The 6,000-nt window shown below is 42.4% G+C and overlaps 1 long non-coding RNA gene across 7 annotated transcripts in view; it reads left to right on the forward strand.

The window, feature by feature from the left end:
* The window catches only part of LOC111091542, a 41,794-nt gene extending 40,285 nt beyond the window's left edge, over window positions 1-1,509 (forward strand). For 4 of the 7 annotated variants that reach the window (XR_005375699.1, XR_005375704.1, XR_005375703.1 and 1 more), the window contains one exon: window positions 755-1,509. This is a non-coding gene — a long non-coding RNA (uncharacterized LOC111091542). The remainder of the gene's footprint in view (window positions 1-754) is intronic. The other 3 variants (XR_005375701.1, XR_005375705.1, XR_005375700.1) reach the window with 2 other exon arrangements.
* The last annotated feature ends 4,491 nt before the right edge of the window (window positions 1,510-6,000 follow it).

Raw genomic sequence — 6,000 nt, forward strand, 5'->3', positions numbered from 1 at the left:
CCTGCTGTGTTAGAAGCCCTATTTGTATGCTCCCATAGCACCTTATATTTCTCTCAGCATAGCATTTATTTAAAACTTTATTATTACTGTCATTTTAATATAAGTTCTATGATGGTTCTATTACAGTCCTATTACATCTCTATCCATGTAATATACCATCCATCTTCATTATGTAGCACAAGAAAGAGAAAATGAATGAATGAATAAATAAATTCAAAATCTTATTTAATTCTTCTAAGACAGCTGGAAAAAGGAAATTATCATTCACCAGCAATGAAGCTTGGATGTCTTTGACTATGAAAGCCATGTTTCTTTCCATGTACCTTGACACATCCCTATTCAAAATGGATATGAGTAAACTAAAACAATACACAAAAGAATGGCCAAGATTTGGGATGCTGGTTAAAGCGTCTGCCCTAGGGCATGATTCTGGAGCCCCGGGATCAAGTTCCACATAGGGCTAACTGCATGGAACCTGCTTTTCCCTCTGCCTGTGTCTCTGCCTCTCTCTCTCTCTCTCTCTCTCTCTCTCTCTCTCTCTGTCTCTTATGAATAAATGAGTAAAATCTTTAAAAAAAAAAAAAAAGAATGGCCAAAATTTGATAACAGATCCCAAGGAATGACTGAATAAACCAGCAATGTTTGGCCTGAGGAAGATATTATGGAAGAAATTTTAGATGGGCCTGTCTTGTATGTCCTGCTGGAGCTGGACTCCAAGGATATACACATCATAAAAATAAATTTTGTTTTACAGATGTTGCTGAAGGGAAGCCAACCACCACATAGGAGAAACCATAAAGACAGATTTTGATCTTAGTATAAAGAAGTCTCCTATCAATCAAAGTTGCCCAAAAATAGAGATGCCTGAGAGGTAGTGAGTTCCTTGTCATCCGGCTTTTTCAAGCACAGGCCAACTAAGGATAGAGATGGTAGTGGATGTTGTGTTGGAAATGCAGAGGGATTGGATGGCTTTTGGTTCCCTTCAATGCTGAAGTTATGTGATCCAATTCTCAATAAAGAAAAGTCAAAAGGGTCTCCTGTACTTAACAGGGAAAGAAATTTCCTACCAGGAATGTATATATTTTTACCCATGTAGGAGGAATGCCACAACAGAAAATGGTCATCGCAGTTACCTGGATAATCATGTCAATTATCTTCATCCCATTTCCACCATTCTATTTTCTTACACTTTAAGATCTTACTTTGGTTACCCATGTTGCAGAATGGAAAATGTTCTGACTAGCTAGCTAAATTAAATTAAAATTAAATTCATTTAGCATTTGGATTTATCAGGGAAATTAATGAATCTAGCACTTCTGTGGTCAGTTATTGCCTCTCTTAGCCAAATCATGCTGGGACGCATAATAAATGTGTGCTTCTGGTCTGAAGAACTGAGAACCAAACTCTGAATTTTGGTAACCCACCAGTGTGCCTCCATCCTGTTTAAAGCGGCCATCTAAATGCTACATATGCTAGAAGACAAGTTGGTACTTTGTGTCAGTCTCCACTACTTTTTTTTTTTTTGCCTTTTTAAAAAAGTTTTATTTATTTATTTGAGACAGAGATACAGCAAGAGAGAGCATACGCAAGGGAGAAGGGCAGAGTAAAGGGGAGAAACACAACCCCGCGGAGTAGGGTGCCCAAAGAGGAGATGGAATCCAGGACCTGGGACCTTGGCCTGAGCCAAGGTTTCTCCTCATCCACCAATGAGGATAGCCTAGCAATAGCTCATTTTATGCTTATTATCCAGTAATTACCATCCAGTCTTCCTCTAGATTCATATATACATTGATCTCACTAATATCTGAGAACCACCACTCAGGCAGTGATACTTATTCTGTGTCCTCCTAGATGTTGCCAAGGCTGTGGTGCCAGATTTTGTCCACCAAAACTCAGTGAATGACTCTCCACCCACTTCTATGATAAGCCTGTCCCATTTTCCCTGAATTAGAAATTCTGCTCTCTTGGTTTTCCTCTTTTTGAAGTGAATACATGTAAGGTAATGAACAGTGTATTTTTATCGGTTAAGGACCATTTTGGTGAAGTGTTGGAAGGGGAGGATGTTAACTGTGCAGTAGGGGACATTACTCAGAAGCACTTTTCTGCCTTGAATTCTGAATTTGGAATTGCTGCTTCAATCAACTAGAGATATCTATCTCCCCAGGAAAAGCTCATGCTTTCTCCATGGGTGCAATCTGTGCTTTCTTTGGGGGCCTTTGACACTACTATTGTTGCTCATTTGGTGTTCAATACTTACCAGAGGAACCAATGACAAAGTACACACATGAACTGACCTCCATATTATCCTCTTTTATGTAACTAGAGTCCATCTCAGAAAGTACTGAAACTGGTATGTATTCTGGAATCAGTGTCTTGCTTAGGAAAAACTATATATAGTAAGGCATATGGGGCAACCTTGCTGTCCTCAGTCTGGAGAGTCACCCAGATTCCATGTTCCTGAGGCTTGGGAGTGTGTGAGATAGGCAGCTTTTTTCCCAGGTGAGAAAATAGGTCCATGTTACTACACTCCTAGGAAGTCAGTGTACTCTCTGTGCAAGGAGTGAGTATGAGTGCAACAGGCTTGGGAGGTGACTTGTTGACTCTGTGCAGTGTGTGAGAGTGTGACTGTATGTGTGTGTCTGTGTGAGAGAGAGAGACAGAGGGAAAGCGAGACAGAGGATGGAGACAGATAGAGAAACAGAGAAATAAGAGAAAATGAGGAGAGACACAGCGTGAGATAGACCCCCCCAGCAGATATGTCCCAATGACACCACAAGATGGACTCAGTCAACATTCTCAAAAGAACAAAAAACCAAAACCTCCTCACACAGTACATTTTAGAGTCCTAAGACCATGGGTGGTCAACAGTGCAGATGCTTGGTAACCAAGAGTCTCCATATTATCTAGGCCTCCATTCATAATAAGCAACAGTCCCCAAATTAGTATTTAGTATGGGGGTAGCTAAAACTTCCAGTTCATTGCGAAACAGAAGTGGTGAAAGCAGGCATCTTTGTCTTGTTCTTGATCTTAAGGGAAAGCTTCCAATCCTTTTTTTTTTTTTTTTTAAAGCTTTCAATCCATCATTGAGTATGATTCTGTAAACCTTGGGGGCCTTGAATCTGTCCACTCTGTACCCTCGTTTGTACTTCTTGCACCCTCTAGCCACTTGCTTGGACCACCACAACCACCTTCTAAAGTGAGTTTCCAGGAACCCTGAGTGGCTCAGTGGATGAACCTCTGCCTTCAGATCAGTACGTGATCCCAGGTCCTGGGATTGAGTCCTGCATCGGGCTTCCTGCAGGGAGCCAGTCTCCACTACTTTTAGTTTATAACATTAATAATAATAGCAATAGTGGTATGATTGAGCACGTATGTAACAAAGAGAACTATTAAGCAATTAAGCTAGTTTTAACTTGATGTTTATTATTTTTCCTGTAGAAGCATCAAGAAGGAATAAAAAGTAACACTCACCCCCAAGTTAGCCAAGACTTTAGGTTCCTACAGGTCAGAGTCTAGGCTCTGAGCCTTCACGTGCTACCCAGTGAGTTATCAAGACACTTTATGTAAGAAATGTGCAGTTGGGTTCTTAATTTTGTCTATGAGTTGAAAGGAAATTGGAACTGTGTATATTTCCAAGGATTTGGAAAAAGAACAAGAACTTGTTTTACCTTCGGGATAGAGAACTCAGCCTGCTCAGACCAGCCCCTCTTTGACAGCAAAACCTTGAAAGGAGTCGCTGCCAGGTAACTGATACAGGCTACATACTAAGGCTTAGAAGCCTACAGGGATAAGCCCTGAATTTCTCCAGGAGAAACAGAGCTACGACAGAGCCAGCCTCCAGGGAAGGACCCCTGGGCACAGAGCTGAACATGGAAACCTCTGGCTTGAGGCGTCAGCCAGGACACCAGTACCCCAACAGTGGCATCTTGTGGACATAAGAAGCCATAGCAGCAAAGACATTGAAGGTCTGAGAGACAAGGAGATGGTATGAACTTCCTGGTATAACTGTATGATCTAAGGAAGGAGAGGAGCCCTAAAGTGATTTTTTTAAAGATTTTATTTATTCATGAGAGACATACAGAGAGATAGAGAGAGAAGCAGAGACACAGGCAGAGGGAGGAGCAGGCTCCATGCCGGGAGCCTGACGTGGGACTCGATCCTGGGTCTCCAGGATCACGCCCTGGACCGAAGGTGGTGCTAAACTGCTGAGCCACCAGGGCTGCCCTAAAGTGATTGATAATAGAATTCCTGCCAATCATGGACAGTGGGGGCTTAGATTCTTCTAGTTGAATCCATTAAAAAAAATTTTTTTTAATTAAAAAAAATTAAGTCAACTATGGAATTCTCCCATTTTCTTTTTTTTTTTTTAAACATTTTTATTCATCTATTTGAGAGAGAGAGAGAGAGAGAGCACATAAGCAGGGGGCGGGGGGAAGACCAGAGGGAGAGGGAGAAATGGACTCCTGGCTGAGTGCAGAGCCCTACACTGGGTGGATCCCAGGACCCCAAGATCATGACCTATCTGCTCCCATTTTAAATCCCCTCATCTAAAGTACTCCCCTGCCCCACCACCGTCTGTATCCTTACTCCTTTCTTTCCTTCAGAGCCCATTACCAGAAAGCCCTTCTAGTTCATATGTTTGCTTATTTTTATCTGTCTCATAAGTATACTTATTTATTCCTGGTCTTCCCCTACATAATCCACAAAGGCAGGGATCTTGTCTTCCTTATGTGCCACTGTATCCCCAGCTCTTTTTTTTTTTTTTAAGATTTTATTTATTCATGAGAGACAGAGAGAGAGAGAGGCAAAGACATAAGCAGGCTCCATGCAGGAAGCCCGATGTGGGACTCAATCCCAGGACTCCAGAACCACACCCCAGGCCGAAGGCAGGCGCCAGAGCGCTGAGCCACCCAGGGATCACCTCTGCAGCTCTTAAAACAGTGCCTGGCAAAAACACCAAGTTCAATAAATTTTTTTTTTTTTTTTTTTTTTTTTAGTTCATGAGCGACACAGAGAGGCGGAGCCACAGGCAGAAGGAGAAGCAGGCTCCTCACAGGAAACCCAACGCAGGACTCGATCCTGGGACTCCAGGATCATGCCCTGAGCCGAAGGCAGACGCTCAACCGCTGAACCACCCAGGCGTCCCTAAATTCAGTAAATATTTGTTGAATAATTGGATGAAATGAATTATACCCTTGAAACAAACTCTGGTCCAGGCGCTGTGCTAGACATTTATGTAACTTAATCATCACAACTGCCCAATTAATAGGGGCTATCATTATCCCATGTAATAGATGAACAGAGAAATCAAACTAGAACTACTGAACTCTCCTGCCTCTCACCATTCCTGTTTTCCATCTCACTATTTACCTTTCCCAAGAACACTGCCTTAAATATCCCCCACTTCTCCTTCAGGTTAGGTTGTGTCCCTTCTGTCTTTCCTCTGAAAATAACATATGTATAACAATCACTACACTTACATCATTCATGTTTGAATCTCCCTAAACTCTGAAGTCCTTGAAGGCTTCAGGATTGTCATTTTGGTGTTCACAAGAGTTCAGATAGAGCCTGGAATACATTAGGTACTCAAAAATTTTTTTGTATGACAATAACTGGATGAATGGGCTGACGACCATGCTCCCAGCCCTAGTGAATTCCCTCACACTTCTCACTTCTTCTGTGATGCTCTTGCTTCATGAGGGCCTACTGTGGGCCAGGCACGGTATGTGGTATGGGAAATACAGAAATTAAAAGAACAATCCCTACAGCAGAAGAGCCACCGTCTAGTGGAACTGGGTGGGGAGAGTAACTACAAACAATCACAATCAGCACAGTTAGTACACAGGTGTACAGGTGGTACTTTGGGAGCAAGGAAGAGAAGCAGCTGGCCCTGAAACAGGGGTCCCTTGCTGAGTTTTGCAGGAGAGTAGAGATTAGAAGGACAGCACATAGCTCAGTGTAATTCAATAGAATGACGGGAAGTGGTGCAAGCAGCGAGGC

Source organism: Canis lupus, chromosome 21 (assembly GCF_011100685.1).
Source record: "Canis lupus familiaris isolate Mischka breed German Shepherd chromosome 21, alternate assembly UU_Cfam_GSD_1.0, whole genome shotgun sequence".
In the NCBI taxonomy this organism is placed as follows: domain Eukaryota; kingdom Metazoa; phylum Chordata; class Mammalia; order Carnivora; family Canidae; genus Canis; species Canis lupus.